This window comes from Chlorocebus sabaeus, chromosome 19 (genome assembly GCF_047675955.1).
Source record: "Chlorocebus sabaeus isolate Y175 chromosome 19, mChlSab1.0.hap1, whole genome shotgun sequence".
Classification (NCBI taxonomy): Eukaryota; Metazoa; Chordata; class Mammalia; order Primates; family Cercopithecidae; genus Chlorocebus; species Chlorocebus sabaeus.
This window is the reverse complement of record NC_132922.1, coordinates 27,409,319-27,424,816: the sequence shown is the minus strand read 5'-3', so window position 1 is coordinate 27,424,816 and position 15,498 is coordinate 27,409,319. Positions and strand designations below refer to the sequence as shown.

The 15,498-nt window shown below is 60.6% G+C and overlaps 2 pseudogenes; one reads left to right on the top strand and one right to left on the bottom strand.

Moving 5' to 3' along the window:
• Positions 1-3,712: 3,712 nt before the first annotated feature.
• LOC140709180 (coiled-coil domain-containing protein 188-like) lies at positions 3,713-4,497 on the top strand (annotated as a pseudogene).
• Positions 4,498-7,002: 2,505 nt separating this feature from the next.
• On the bottom strand, positions 7,003-12,145 carry LOC140709124 (palmitoyltransferase ZDHHC8-like; annotated as a pseudogene).
• Positions 12,146-15,498: the final 3,353 nt, after the last annotated feature.

Here is a 15,498-nt window from a genome sequence, read left to right as displayed (position 1 = left end):
TCCCTAAGAGCAGAACAGAATTCTCTGGAACAAGAAGAGGGGAGCTTGGGGAATGATGTCTTGGAAATGAAAAACAGGACTGCTAAAATCCAAAACCAGTCTGTAATTTTTATATATTTATTTGTTTTAAACAGAGTCTGGCTCTGTCACCAGGCTGGAGTGCAGTGGCATAATCTCAGTTCACTGCAACCTCCCCCTCCTAGGTTCAAGCCATTCTCCTGCCTCAGCCTCCTGAGTAGCTGGGATTACAGGTGCACACCACCACATCCAGCTAATGTTTGTATTTTTACTAGAGAAGGGGTTTCACCATGTTGGCCAGGCTGGTCTGGAACTCCTGACCTCAAGTGATCTGCCTGCCTTGGCCTCCCAAAGTGCTAGAATTACAGGTGTGAGCCACTACATCCGGCCCCAAAACCAACTTTTTAAAAAGCAGTGAGAGAGTGTGTGTTTGTATTCAAGGAAGTCTATCTACAAGCAAAGGTAGAAAGGACTCACAGGATCAATTCAAAGGGCCCAACATCTGACTGACAGGAGTTCCAGAATGAGCAGGAAATGAGAAGAAATGTTATCAAAGAAATGCCAGGTCTCAAGGCAGAATGTGCTCACCAAGTGCCCAGCACGGTGAGGAAGGAAACACCTGCAGTTGGTGTGACCCCCAGAGGCACAGGGATCAGAGGGGACCCTGCAGGCTTGCGGGGAGAAGGCTGGCAGCCTGGCCAGATCTCACCACCGAGGACCACGACTGGCCTTCCAGTCCTGTGGGAAAATGCCCTCAGCCCTGATTCTCTCCCCAGCCTGATGTCCAGCAGGCGTGAGGTCAGGATAAGATGCTTCTAGGCCTGTGAGGCCTCTCTCTCTCTCTCTCTTTTTTTTTTTATTGAGATGGAGTCTTGCTCTGTCGCTCAGGCTGGAGTCCAGTGGTGCAATCTTGGCTCACGGCAACCTCTGCCTCCTGGGTTTATGCCATTCTCCTGCCTCAGCCTCCTGAGTAGCTGGGACTACAGGTGCCCGCCACCACGCCCAGATAATTTTTTGTATTTTTAGTAGAGACAGGGTATTGGGGGAATCAGCCCCCAGTATTTCAACATAGGTTCTTTTCTATTTTCCGTAAGTGTTGGCCATTCTGATAAATAAAGAGAAAGAGTACGAAGAGAAATTTTACAGCTGGGCCTCCAGTGGTCATCACATATTGGTAGGACCGTGATGGTGACCTGAGCCGCAAAATCAGCAAGTTTTATTAGGGATTTCAAAAGTGGGGGGTGTATGAATAGAGAGTGGGTCACAAAGATCACATGCTTCCAAGGGCAATAAAAGATCACAAGGGCAGAGAGGCAGAGTAAGATCACAAGACCAGGGTGAAATTAGAATGACTGATGTGGGTCTGTGTCCTGCTGGGCATGCATTGTCATTGATAAACATCTTAACAGGTAACAGGGTTTGAGAGCAGACAACCGGTCTGACTAGAATTCGCCCAGTTGAAATTTCCTAATCCTGGCAAGCCTGAGGGCGCTGCAGGAGACCAGGGCATATTTCATCCCTTATCTTCAACCACATAAGACAGACACTCCCAGAGCAGCCGTCAACAGACCTACCCCTGGGAATGCATTCCTTTCCCAGGGTTATTCCTGGCTGGGAAAAGAATTCAGTGATATTTCTCCTATTTGCTTTCTGCAATAAGAAAAATATGACTCTGTTCTGCCTGGCCCCACAGGCAGTCAGACCTTATGGTTATCTCTTTTGTTCCCTGAAAATTGCTGTTATTCTGTTCCTTTTCAGGGTGCCCAGATTTCATATTGCTCAAACACATGCTTTATAAATAATTTGTACGGATAACACAATCATCACAGGGTCCTGAGGCGACATACATCCTCAGCTTACAAAGATGACAGGATTAAGAGATTAAAGACAGCCATAGGAAATTATAAATAAGAGTACTGACTGGGGAAGTGATCAATGTCCATGAAATCTTCCCAATTTATGTTCAGAGACTGCAGTAAAGACAGGCATAAGAAATTATAAAAGTATTAATTCTGGGAATTAATAAATGTCCATGAAATCTTCACAATTTATGTTCTTCTGCTGTGGCTTCAGCCGGTTCCTCCATTCAGAGTCCCTGACATCCCACAATGACGGGGTTTCACCATGTTATCCAGGGTGGTCTCGATCTTCTGACCTCATGATCCGCCTGTCTTGGCCTCCCAAAGTGCTGGGATTACAGGCATGAGCCACTGCGCCTGGCAAGGCTCTCAGTGTTTCCTCCCATGTCACAGTCCACTCCAAAACTCAGTGGCAAAACCACCATGACAGCCTGGGGCTCAGCGGTACATGGCCAGCCATTTAGCTGGCCGTCTGGGCTGCTTCTCTGGGGGTCTTGGCTTGTCCACCCATCTTCAGGCAGCTGGGGACCAGCTGGGACAACAGAAGCCTCTCCTGCCCCATGGCCTCTCATCCTGCAGCCCAGTCCAGGCCTCCTGCATGGAAGACAGTCCCCAGAGCCAAGCAAGAAAGGTCCAGGCCCAGCGCACAAGTGTTGTGCCAACCTCTGCCCATAGCAGCTTGGGAGCAGCCCACTGGCCAAGTGCATCTGAGGTTGGCCCAGAGCCCAGTGGTGGAGACTGGGACCTGCCTCTTGATGTAGGAGTTGAAGTGGGGCCAGGAGACTGGGAGAGGAGGGAACAGCTCTGGTCCTACCACATGAGGACTTCTCCGAGCCAGCTTTCTGAGGGTTAACTGAGGGTTGAGGGGTTCAAGGAGGAGGACATGGGCACTGGGACTCAGGGGCAGTGAGGGGCAGTGGGGCAGATGGTGTGAGGAGCACCAGGGAGCAGGAGGAAACAGGCCTGGGGCATGAATCCGACCCCACTGTTGGATGAGTGCTTTTCAGTCGCCCAAATCCGGTCCCACTGGTAACAGCGTGGCCTTCGGCAAGTGACTAGAGGGCTTCCTGCCTCAGCTTCCCCACCCATAAACAGAGGGTAACAATGGCATGTACTTGATCTGGCATAAAGGAAATGTTCAATACATAGCTAGAAAAGAATGTTTTAAAACCTCAGAGATACATCAGGTGAAAAGAAAAGCTGGGCTACAGGATGACCTCTTCAGTGGGAACGAGGGGCAGGGGATGGCAGCCCACCTCCAGGAGGAGCTTAAAGAGGAGGGCTCCTGGCTGCAGGGACAGGAGACAGAGGTGGCAAAGGCTTGGAAGCCACTTTTATTGTTTGATATTTTTTGAATCCACACTGTGTGTGTATTATCTGTTTTACATCTTAAGAAAAATAACCAGGCTGGGCACAGTGGCTCACATCTGTAATCCCAACACTTTCAGACGCTGAAGCAAGAGATCGCTTGAGGCCAGGAGTTTGAGACTAGCCTGGGCAACACAGTGAGGCCCCCATCTCTACAAAAAAATTTAAAAATTAGCCGGGCATGGTTGCACACACCTGTAGTCCTAGCTACTTGGGAGGCTGAGGTGGGAGGATTGCCTGAGCCCAGGAGCTGGAGGCTGCAATGAGACATCATTGTGTCACTGTGCTCTAGCCTGGGTGACAGAGCAAGGCCCCTTCCCATAAAAAGAAAGAAAGAAAGAAAACTCACATGGTGGGTCGGTGGGTTGGAGGCAGTGAGGTCATCAGGTGGGGCAGCTTCAGGACCAGGTGGAAGGGGCCCATTGCGACCTCCCTGGCTGCACCCAGGCCTTTGTGACTGTTGCCTGGGGCAGCCTGGGAGCCAGTGGGTTGCCCAGAGCCCTCAATAAGAGGGCAGTAGGTCGGGCCAGGCCAGAGCCTGGACTTGGGGTCAGGAAGGGATTGCAGGGAGGGATGGCGGGGCTGAAAACCCTGGGCCCCTGCGGCCACCCCCACCCCACCCCCACCGTGTCCCCCAGCCGCAGCCTCCAGCAGCCATGGAGGATGCCTGGACTAGCACTGCCAGGGATTTGTAGGGTGGCCCTGCCTGGTCCCCATCTCCTCTGCTCACTCAGTTCAGTCCGAGACCTTACTCAGTTCCACGGGCAGGGGACAGGGGCAGGGGGCCCAGGTGGAAAGCGAGGCTTCTGCGATCTTTCTGTCCAGCAAGGAGCAGACAGCAAGAAACCCTGAGGGGCTGAGACAAGGAAACCTGGAGGCAAGGCTCAGGTGGGGCTGGCCCCTGCACCCAGGGTCAAATCAGGGGGCTTCCAGGCAGGAGGGATCCACTGGCTCAGGGCCCAGACCCTGTCCATGCCCATCCCTGTCGCTGGAGGGAGGGGCCCTGGCCTCGCCCAGGGCAGCCCTGTCCCAGCTGCAGTGTGGGCCGCTGGGCTCTGCAGAACAGTTCTTCCTGCAGCTGGAGCAGGAGAACCACAGTCTAGTGAGCACCCCACCCACCGCCTGGCACCCCTGCCCCAGCCCCAGCCCCAGGAGAGGCCATGACAGGCAATCCCCTCTCTCTGCCCCCCACCCCCAACCCACCTACCGTCTGGTGCCCCTGCCCCGGCCCCAGCCCCAGGAGCGGCCATGACAGGCAGTCCCCTCTCTCTGCCCCCCACCCCCAACCCACCTACCGCCTGGTGCCCCTGCCCCGGCCCCAGCCCCAGGAGCAGCCATGACAGGCAGTCCCCTCTCTTTGCCCCTCACCCCCAGAAGAGGCAGAACCAGGACCTTCGGGAGCAGCTAGGGGCCCTCCTGGGGCCGGGGCAGCAGTTCCTGCCCCTGTGTCCCGAACACTCAAGCTGCACTCCCCTGGCCTGGTACAGAGCCCAGGGACCCCATGCAGCCAACGCCCCACTAGCCCACAGCCTTGGGACTGATCTGGGGGCTCTCCCACAGCCTCCTGACCCAGCTAGCATGCAGCCCTTGGGGAACAGGGCACCTCTGCAGCTGCTGTGGCAGGAGCTGTGGCAGGGGCAAGAGGCTTTTGCACAGCAGTCCCAGGTGGGCCTGGGGGAGGGGCCGTGGGGGGAGGAACCTTCGTGCAACACTCCAGGTGGGCCTTGGCGGGGTTCAGTGGGGAGGGAGGAACCTTCGTGCAGCAGGCCGGTGGGCCTGGCAGGGAGGTACCGGCCACCCTGCTGATGCTGCCCAAGCCCACCCTGGGCCCCACCCTCAGAACGAGCTGCAGCAGATCCGCCTGTGCTTTGAGAAGATGGTCATCACAGAGGTGCCCGCCTGGCTGAGGGGGAGAGGTGCTGGGGGCCCACCCAGGGGTCCTCCTCAGCCATGACCCCACCATCCTCCAGACAGCATGGCTGAGATGCACATGGCCCTGACCAACCAGGCCACCAGGCTCCTGGTAGGTCCCCACAGAGCAGCACCCAGGAGGATGGGGCTGGGCAGGCGAGAGGCCGGGTAGGGCGGGGCCGGGGCCTGCTGTGCTTACCTCCTCTGGTCCCCAACACCTCAAGAAGGACATCCGGGGCATGCTGGACCAGAAGGAGAACATCTAACTGGGGATTCTCAGGTAAAATGGGGGCAGGGACTAGGTCGGCTGAGCAGGGTCTCGGAAGGGGTCCTGGTCAGGACAGGGCAGATCCACCCTTGACCCCCCCACCTCCATAGCACTGAGCCAGGGGGTGGGTGCCAGGCTGGGGGTGGAGCGGTGGGGTCCTGACAGGCTTCTGCAGGGAGCGGGCCCAGTGCCGCACTCAGGCCAGGAAGGAGCTGCAGATGGCAAGCATGGCAGTGAACCCCTCACACCCCACTCTGGGTCTGGAAACCAGCCCCCCACCCAGGGCCCTGCTTGGGCGAGGGGGAGAAATGGGCTCCAGCAGAGCAGGTCCAGGGCAGGGGGCATCTGAAAAGTGGCTGCAGGAACCTGTCCAGGAGGAAGGGGCCAGGGCTGTGGTGGGGGGAGCCCTGTCTGAGGAGGGTTTCCCAAAGTCAGGGATCCCCGCCCTCAGCCTGGACCATCGGGGTGGGCTCCCCTCCCCAACAGAAAGGGAGGCCAAAGCTGGAAAGCTCCAAGGGCCTGGCAGGCCAGCTCTGGTAGGTGACTGCGTGGCAGAGCCCAGCCCCCCAGGCCCCCTGCACACCCCTGCCCCTGACTGCTGCCACCTGTAGGCTGCTGACCCTGAGGCTGCTGCTGGGTGCCCTGCTGGGCACCTATGTGTACATGGTAAACATAGCCCTTCGAGGGGCTGGTGCCACCCCTGCTGAGCCATGCCCCCATCTGGAAGCTCTGGGCCCTGCTGGACCCCTTCCTGCACCTTGAGGTGGATGGCCTCCTGTCCTAGGCTGGAGGCCCAGCGGTTCCAGCAAGGAGGAGGCCAGGTGACCAGCACTGCCCCAGATGCCCAGTGGCCATGTCGGCACCACTGTGCACCATCCCTGCCAGGAGGTGCAGAGAAGGGTAGAGGCGGGGTCTGTCCTGAGGGCTGGGCCTGTGGCTGGACATAGAGTCACGACATACATGGCCGGTAAGCACGTCTCTGTGGAAATTGGGGAAGGGACACCTGGGCCATCCGACAGCGAGGGTCCCTCAGGGTGGAGACCCCAGCTTCAGGGCTGGCTTCCCACCCCACATCCCACCTGCCCTCCAGAAGGCAGCCCCTCTGCACAGGGCTCTGACCCTCAAGGGGTCTTAGGAGGGTTTCCACTGAAAGGCAACAGCAGTAAAGACTAGGGGGTCCTCAGTTCTTGCCCCCTGGGCCAGGCCCTCCCAGGGACCTCAGAGGCCAGGTTTTCAGCACTGAATCTGCTGATCCACTGACCTCATGCCCCTCATGCAACTCCCCTCCCTTCCTGGCCACCACCCTCCCTGCCCAGGTCCTGTCACCTCCCCAACCCAGGGCCCTGTCCGGTACAGTGTGCCACGTTGGTAGACAGAGCTGTGGAGATCAACACCAAAAATTTTACTTGGGGAATTAATTAGCAGGGGTGCCCTTAAGAACAATGCAGGAGAGTTTTGTGGCTTTCTCATCCCAAAATGGGAGAAATAGAGCCGCCGCCCAGGGTAAACCAGGGACAGGGACCCTGTGCCGAAGAAGGGCTGGCCGGAGTGCCACCCTGCTACAGGCCATACCTCTGCTGGGCCTCGGGCCCTCTGAGTTCCCATCAGCATCGTCTCTGGGTGCAGGCAGTCCCAGTGGGGCCCAGGCAGAGCTGGCCATGACCACAGGACCCTGGTGGCAGGCAGGGGCTGGTGGCTCACCACGCTGGCGACTCCAGGAAATTAAGGCATCTGTTCATGTGTCAGGCGAAGGGCAGAAGTGCAGAGACCTTCAGGGGCAACCCGAGACCCCCACACCCAGCCCAACCCACGGAGGCCTGGGCTCCCCGAGGAGGAAGTGGCTTGGTCTAAAGAGCTTGGTTGGACAGGGAGGCTCAGCAGTTTGTGCTGGTCCCCGCAGCTCTGGTGCTGCCCCCTGTGGGGTGCTGGACCCCCTGCAGCAGGTGGGGGACTCACTGAGGTCACGTGGACACAGGGTCTTGGGCCCTGGCAGGCTGGGAGTCTGTCAAGCTGTGGCTGGTGGAGAAGAAAGCCCAGCTCACATCCAGCCCTGCCCTAGGATCCATGGCAGTCTGACCTCCTGCGTCCCCAGCTGGGCTGTCCCAGGCCCCAGAGCTGCCTACTTGTCATCCTGCTAGGGCCCAGAGAGGCTGGGGAAAAGAATAGGTAGCCAAGTGCAGGCGGCACATGGCCCCACGTGGGGGCGCCCCAGGTGGTCAGGCTCCAGGGGGCCCGCAGTGGTGGGCGGTTCTCCAGGTGGCCAAGGTGGCATAGGTGCAGCCCAGGAGGCACCCAAGGCTGGTCACGTTGCCCCCATCCACGGGTACAGGTGCCAATCTGCTCCCTGTGGGCCACGGCGTCCGTGAGAGAGAAGCAGAAAGGTGGTCAGCACAGCGCCAGCTTCGGGGCCCTACAGCCCGCACCCCTCCCGCACTGGGACAGCCCCAGCCCAGGCTGTCTCAGCCCTGAACAGCTGCGCATCCCTCACACTCCCTCAGCCCTGCCCCGGCATTCGTCAGGCAGGAGAGTTCCAGCAGGTTCAGCAGCCCCCACATGACCCTGAGCCAGCAGGTGGCCCCTATGCACCCACACTTCATTTCGCCAAGTTCTTGGGTTCCTGGGATTCCCCTGTGGGTAGCGGCAGACCCAAGTCTTTCCCCCAAACACCCTATCACTGCCAGAACTGATGCAGACCCAAGGCAAGAGACCCTCACACTTCCCAGCCACAGACCATCGGCCACGCCCTCTTCCCAAGCCTCTGACTCAGCCCAAGCCCACAGAAATGCCCCTGAGGAACCCACCTACCCCTGCACACCAGACAGCAGCCACCCACTCTTCCAGGGCCCAGCCTCTGCCCTCCCCTAACTCTGGGGGTCCTGCAGCAACAGCCCTGGTCTTGCCCAAGGAGAGAATCAAAATAAGTTTTTCTTTTTTGATAAAATTATAGATATATAGAGGTAGATATAAAAACATAAAACAGACACAATGCAGGTGGATGCTGTCGTGTGCTTACTCTCAGGTCCCTGACGCCAAGGGAAGCACGGATCCCTCCCCAGTGTGTTTTCCCACGGCGTGGGCACCGCAGCCAGGCCAGGGTTGGGGACGTAGCATGCCTTGGGGCAGGGTTCTCCAGTTTGGCAGGGAGGGCCTGAGGCCTGGGGAGGGGGCTCTGGGTGTCACAGGCCCCGTGGCAGCATCATCCCCGTGCCTGCTTCCGCCTGCCCCATCACTTCCCACAAGAGCATAAAGCAAAGGTTGAGGCTTTGATGAAAGGGACAGTGGCAGCTGGAGCACTGACACATGGCTGGCCATCTGTCCACCTATCCACTATCACCCAGAACAGGCCAGAGCAGAAGCATTGGCCTTGCCAAGCTACGAGCTCCCAGCGGGGTCCATGAAAGGCATCGCGTTAGTTAGGAGTAGCCTGGCGGGGGACACTCGGTCCCGGAGCCCACAGGCTGTGTCGGAAGGACAGCGGAGGTCCTGGATGCCTCTGTCCATCCCTGGGACCCGTCCGTAAAGGGACCATTGGGGGCTGGCCTGGCGATGATCTGGGGTGCATGGGTGATGGGAGTGGGCCAAGCCTGGCTGAGAGAGGGTGCCCCAAAGAGGATGACTAGGCCCCTCACTGCCCCAGCCATGGGACGGGCCCAGACACAGACCAGCCCAGCGGCCCTTGTCCCAGTGAGCCGACTTCCCCATGGCCAGATGAGTGGATGGGCAGGCAGGGCGCCTGGGGCAAGGTGTGGAGGCGTGGCACTCTCTCCCGCCGATGGGTCCATACCAGGCTAGGGTGGCCTTGTGTCCCTGGGGCAGAGAAGTTGGTGGGGAGTGGGGTGCGCTGCGGGGTCCTGGTCCCCATGGCACCACAGCGGATGGGTAGTGGTCAGTCCTCACACCGAGATCTCGTACGTGGTCCCACCCACGCCAGACACCTTCTTAACCAGCATGTGCCTCGTAGGGCTGGCAGAGGGCCCTGGGGGGCCCGTGGCAGGTCCCAGCCGGGCCAGACCCGGGGACTGCCCATTAAGCTTACCTGGGGGAGTCTTCAGCTGAGGGTGGTTCCTGCATCAAAACAAGCACATACATGCATGCACACGGTGAACACAGGAACTCATGGGGACAGAGGACGGAGGAGGCAGCAGGACAGAGACGACACGGACGTGGACTGGTGTAACCATGTTGTGGGGGCCCAGGGCAGTCCCTGCCCTCTGGGCTCGGAGGGTTCATCTGGAAAGCAGACAGGAGATGCAGAGCCTGCCTGGGGAGTGGCTGTGCCGTCACAGGACAGACAGATGTCATCAGAACTGCCACCCCTCCCAGGTCCCTGGGTCCCTCCTAGGCAGCACTGGCCCCAGAGAGCATGGGGCAGCCAGGTGGGCACTGACCGGAGCCCCTGCCCTGCCCTGCCCTGGGAGCCTGGTCACTCTGCCTGGCCTCATTCCTGCTCTCTCTCAGGAAAACGAGGCGCTGCCCTCCTGCCCACCAGCGCTGACCAACAGCAGCTCTACCCTTGCCGCTTAAACCTTCTTGAGGCGAGAGCCCTTTGTCCCCGGGCTGCGATCCCTGCCTGGCTGCAATGCTGCCCACTTCTAGGTCTAGGGCTCCCCATTCATCACTGCCAATGGCAGCCTCCTCCCCAACTCCACAAAAGCTGGACAGACTCCCACCCTGTGGGGTAGGGGAGGTCTACTCAGGGCTGAATGGACTGCTGTGCCCTCAGCCCCTTTGTGGCCAAGTGGCCTGGCCTAGGCTGGGCTGGGCTCTCCCCCTGGGGTTGCATCTGACGACGGGAAACACCTGAGCCTGTGCTTGAGGTTTCCAGGCCCAGATGGGGCAACAGACGCCATGAGGACACCATGCACCGCGGCCTGGGTCCTGGCCCCAGCAGGTGTGCAGTTCTCCTACCTGGGCCTGGGCCTGCGAGCCAGCGGACCCTGCTTTCTCAGTTACCAACCTACTGGGTGCCTGGAGCACACCTGCTTTCTCCAGTCCTCAGTTTCCCCACCTACAAGCAGGGAAGTCCCTGCTTCCTGGAACTATGTCCCACAGGGAGGGCCAGGGCCTGGCCACCCAGGGTGGCACATTCTGTGGCTAGGTAATGTCCTCAGCCCCAGCCTCCTAGAGATGCAGCAAAGCAGACCCAGGGAGAGCCCTGGGTGGACAGGGCCACAGTGACCCAGGAAGCCAGAGCCACAGCCTAAAGGAGGCCCAGGTTGCCGCATGACACCGGCCCCAAGGAGAAAGCCCCACGGCCTCCCACATGCTGGGTCTGTGCCAGCTCTGGGGGAACGAGTTGTCGGGCTCAGGACACAATTCTCATACCCTGTGCCCAGGACATCCTCAGAGCTGGGCCACACAGGCTAGCCAGGGCCTTCAAGGCAGGGCGAGGCGCATCCTCCCTGTCCTGACCCCAGAGAAAAACTCAGGCCCCTGGGATGACCTATGAGTGCCCAGCCAAGAGGGGCCCTGCAGACGGCTGGACAGCTGCCCTGTGCCAGGAAGCCCACCCGCACCTCCCGGCACCCACCTCTGCACGGCCAGCGAGGGCGGTGGCTCTGGGAGGTCCGTGTGGATGAAAGCGACAGCTCTGGGGCCCACGTAGGATGGTGAGTCAGGAGTGCCTGTCAGGGAGGGCAGGCCCTGGAGTGTGACTGACCTGTGTGAGTCACTGCTGGACTGGGGCCCCAGGGCGTTGCTGCTGGCCTGATCAGCCTGCAGGGAGGACGACATCCGCGGTGCACGGCTCACGGAGCTGGACAGCAAGGACAGTGATGTCTGCAGGGCAGGGTTGCGGGCACCGCCGAAGCCGGGCCCAGCCACAAGGTCCTCTCTGGAGCCGTAGCGCAGCGCGGAACCTCGGGGGCCCTGGGACGGCACACTGGCCTGCTGCAGGGTATAGAAGCTGGGCACGTCATAGATGCCCGAGTCGCCGAAGAGTGAGTTGGCCTGGGATCGCAGCAGGCACTCATGCTCCTCCCTGTCCTTGTGCTCCTGGATGGATGCCATGATGGCCCTGGACAGGTTGTTGTAGTGGACAGGCAAGGGCTCTGGGGGCCGGCGGCCCAGCACGGGGCTGAAGCTGCGGGGCAGGGGCCGTGGTGGGTCACCCGTTGTCCTAGGGTGCAGGTAGGGTGAGTGGTATCTGGCCACGCCAACTGCTGGATGGGCGGGGCAGGCGTGGCCACCAGGTGGGTCAGGGTTGAGCACGCTATCATAGGACAGGCTGCTGTTGCGGTTGGGCAGTGCATGGGGGGCAAAGATGCTACGGTGGGGCGTGGGGGGGTCCACCCTCGGAGTGCAGGGGCTGAAGAGCCACGTGGTCCCCGCCCCGCCAGCTCGAGGCCTTGAGGCTCAGGGAGCACAAAGTGCTGAGAAGGCATCAGAGGCGCTGAGTGGCGGGGATGGCTGCTAGGCTGTGTGCAGGTCCCCAGGCCCATAGTCAGGGAGGTCCAGGCTCAGCTCAGACACAAAGTTCAGGCTACGGATGCTGTCGTCCCCCAGGGTCAGGGAATCAGGGCCTGCAACCTGTAAGGAGAAGGCATTCTCACCACTGCCCACCTGCCACCCTGCCCGCAGCCGCCAGTCAGCACCCATGGGGGGCCACACCTGGCACCATGGCCTCAGGAACTAGGCCTCAAGGAGCCATAAGAGCCACACAGTGACCCACGGCCCTGTCCCTGAGCATCCATGGCTGAGGGGCAGGGGCTCTGCAGCAGGAGGGAGGCCACAGTTGGCTACTGCAGACACCCAGGGCTCCGCCCTTTGAGCCACGCAGCCCCAGGGGCCCACCACTCAGGGCAGCCACAGGGAGGATGAGCCTCGTCTAGCCTCTGTGATGGGCACATGGGCATGGGCTTGGGCTTGGGCTAAGGACAAGAGCCTCAGGAACCACAAAGCCAGAAAAGGATCAGGGTAAATGTGGGCTCAATGGACTTGGCCAACCAGACCCAAGTCCCCCACTGGACCCAGGAGTCCTAGGAACATGACGTACCCAGAGCCCTCATCTCCAAGCAGAGCTGCCTCCTCCTGCAAGGCACGGCCCCTGCATGCCTGCAGACTCAGACCCTTGGCCAAGGAGGCCCAGACTTACTGCTCCACCACGTGACTCTCTCCAGGAAGAACATCAGTCTTGAGGGGAGAGGTCCCTAGGGATGGGGCTCGTCTAGGTGCATGGGGTCCAGCCACAGGCCTGCCTCTCAGGGTGGCCCAGAAGGAGGGATGGCACCCTGGGGCTGTTCAGTGTTCCTGATCACTGCACAGACCGCCCTGCGCTGCCCACCATTCCAGTGACCACAGAGCACTCACACAACCCAAGGCAATGTGCTTTCTCAAGCAGGTCTCAAATCTTCCAGTCTTCCATAGGCCTTACAGAGTGACTAATTCCACTCTGTAAGATGGAATTCCAGGCATCCTGGTACACAGTGCTCCTGGGGGCAGACGCCCATCTGGCCTAGGTCAATGCTGGCCAAGGGACAGACGCCAAGCCTGGACGTCCCATGCCAGCCCCTTCCAGGACACCATGCTCCCCTCCGTGGCTCCCAGTTCTGGGTGCACACAGGCAGGGTCCTACCAGGAATCTCTATGGCTCCACCTGCCCCATCTGCCTCTTCTAGGCTCCCACTAACCTGCCTGTTTCCCCATCCAAGGGCCTGACTGCCAGGCCAGGCCCCCACCACGGACACTCACCTCCAGCAGACGCCCTCTTCATCGTAGGGATCGGGCGGGCGCCTTGGGGACCGAAAGTCGCTTTGGGTCTCCCCGCCGCTGGGTCCACATCCAGGCGCCAGCCGCTCCAGTCTGGCTGGAGCTAGGCGCGCTCCGCTCCTCCTGGCTTGGGCTGGGCTTAGCCATGGGCGCGCAGGGCGAGGGCGGCAGTGGCGCGGACTGGCGGGGCGCTCGCGGCGCCAGCAGCCAGCCGCCAGCAGGATGAAAGTCGTCTGCGATCAGGTGAGGTGCAAGGAATCTGCCCAACTGCCCCGCCCGCTAGGTGGGGCGGGTCGGCGACAGGCCAGGGATGGACCTTGCGGCGGACTGGGAGCTCGGGGCATCGGCCGGCAGGAGCGGGCGCGCTGCAGGCCAGGCGGCGGGAGGCTCTCAGCCAGCCCAGTGTACTCTGGTGGCGCGGCCCCAAAGGCGGCGCATTCCTGAAGAGGCGGCGGCCCCTGCAGGAGGCCAAGGGGATGGCGGCCTGGGCTGCAGTGGACCAGGGCACAGGCCCGAGGTGTGGCGGCTTAAGTTGGCCTGCTCCTCAAGCGGGCAAGTGCTTTGTCCCGAGGCCTGGGGATGGCCTCTGCCTACCCACTCCCTTCCTGGTCTCACTAAACCCATGAACCCCTCCCCCAGCCCCCTGCACAGAAACCCCTTTCTGGAGCAGGATCACCCCATTTTTCACTAAGAAACAGGCTCAAGGCTTAAGAGAGTTCTGGGGGCCCTCCTGGGCCTTGTGGTCCTCTCTGCACCATCCCAGGGAAGGGATCCAGGCCTGATGTTACCTGTAACCCTTCAGGGGTCCCCCACCTCTCCCCTCCTGTGGAATGGGGACTCCAAACCCAGAAGAGGCTCTCGGAGGCTACCTGCTTAGTATCCCCCACTCTATCAAGCCAGCCCCCACGGGGCGGGGTGGGGGGGCCATGGGGCCAGAGAACCCAGTGATGCCCCTGCACACACCCCACAGGGGTGCAGGTGTCCCTTCTCTGCCTTCTGCTTGGGGCATCCACCGGGCCTCACTGATGAGCTCCTAAGTGCATCCCGGGGTCTTCAGACAACTGCCAGACTGCCCTGTACCTGGACAAGTGCTGCGAGTCAGCTCAGCCGGGCTGAGTCCTCCCCAGGCCCACCCTGCATGAGAGGACCATGCAGATGACGGTCTTGCAGGCCAGCCTGTGTCAGTCTGAAGGACCCTGACCCAAGGACGGAGTGGGCCAGCCTGAGGCCTTGATGGCCCCCCTCAGAGCCCAGGTCCACTGATATGAAACAGAGACCTGGTGACTGGGCAGTCCTGTGCTCTCTGCCTGACCCTGGCCATGGAGGTGGCCCTGAGGAAGATGAGCAGGCTGCAAGACTGATGGCCTGTCTGCCTTGTCCAGAGGAAGTGAGGACCTCCCAGAGCCCTGGTGCTCCCATCTCAGCCCAGTGGTAGGCAGCTTCGCGGGGCGGAGACATGCTGGGCGGGCTGGGCCCTCTGCCTGGTGTGCCCACACATCTCTGGTTGCTGCTCTGTGGCCCTCATCACCTTGGCCTGCTTTATCCCTGTCACCCTTGTCCCAGCCTAGGCTTACCAGGGCATTGTGGAGTGCATGCCATTCCCAGCCACACAGAAGGTGAGGTGGGGCCCAGACACCCCCAGCCACTCTGCCCCCAGCCTCCTGAAGGGGTGGGCTGTGCACACACTGCCACCTCCCCAGTCGGTGCTGGCTGCCAAGTGCCACCATCTCAGCCCCTGCTGTGCCTCATTGGGTCCTCCCATAGCCACATCGAGACGTCGTCACCCATTGCACAGATGGGGAACCTCAGGCAAAGCTCACAGAGCCAGTGGGAGGCTAAAGCCTGACCCCCACACAAGCATTCTTCCTCCAGGGTCCCTGCACACAGCAGCCCCCAGACTAGGAATTGAGCTCTCACCACAGGGATGGATCACATCCTCAGACGAGTCATGTGGCACTGGCCATCAGTCTGAGGACAGCGCTGGGATGGACCAGGCTCCAGTCTTGGGCTGCTCTGTGCTTGCAGAGAGGCCTTGAGAGACACTTCTGTGCTTACTGCGCAGGCGTCACTTCAATTATCAGTGATCCAGAGCGGCCTACTACAGCTGAAGATTGTGACCCCACCCCCTCTCTCATAGGTTTAAAGCCCCTCCCACCCCTCCTGCAGCAGCCAAAGTGGCCATTCTGGGGCATGGGATGGACATGGGAGGAAATGGGGAGCCAGGGCTGTCCTGGAGGCTTCTGGCACCGGAACCCTCTCCAGCCACCAAGCCCAGCTGTTCCCTGTTGCTCTGGGCTGAGGCCTGGGCCTCCACCTGCCCACAGTTCTGTGCAGTGGGAACAGGGCGGAGGCCTGCAGAGGGAGTGC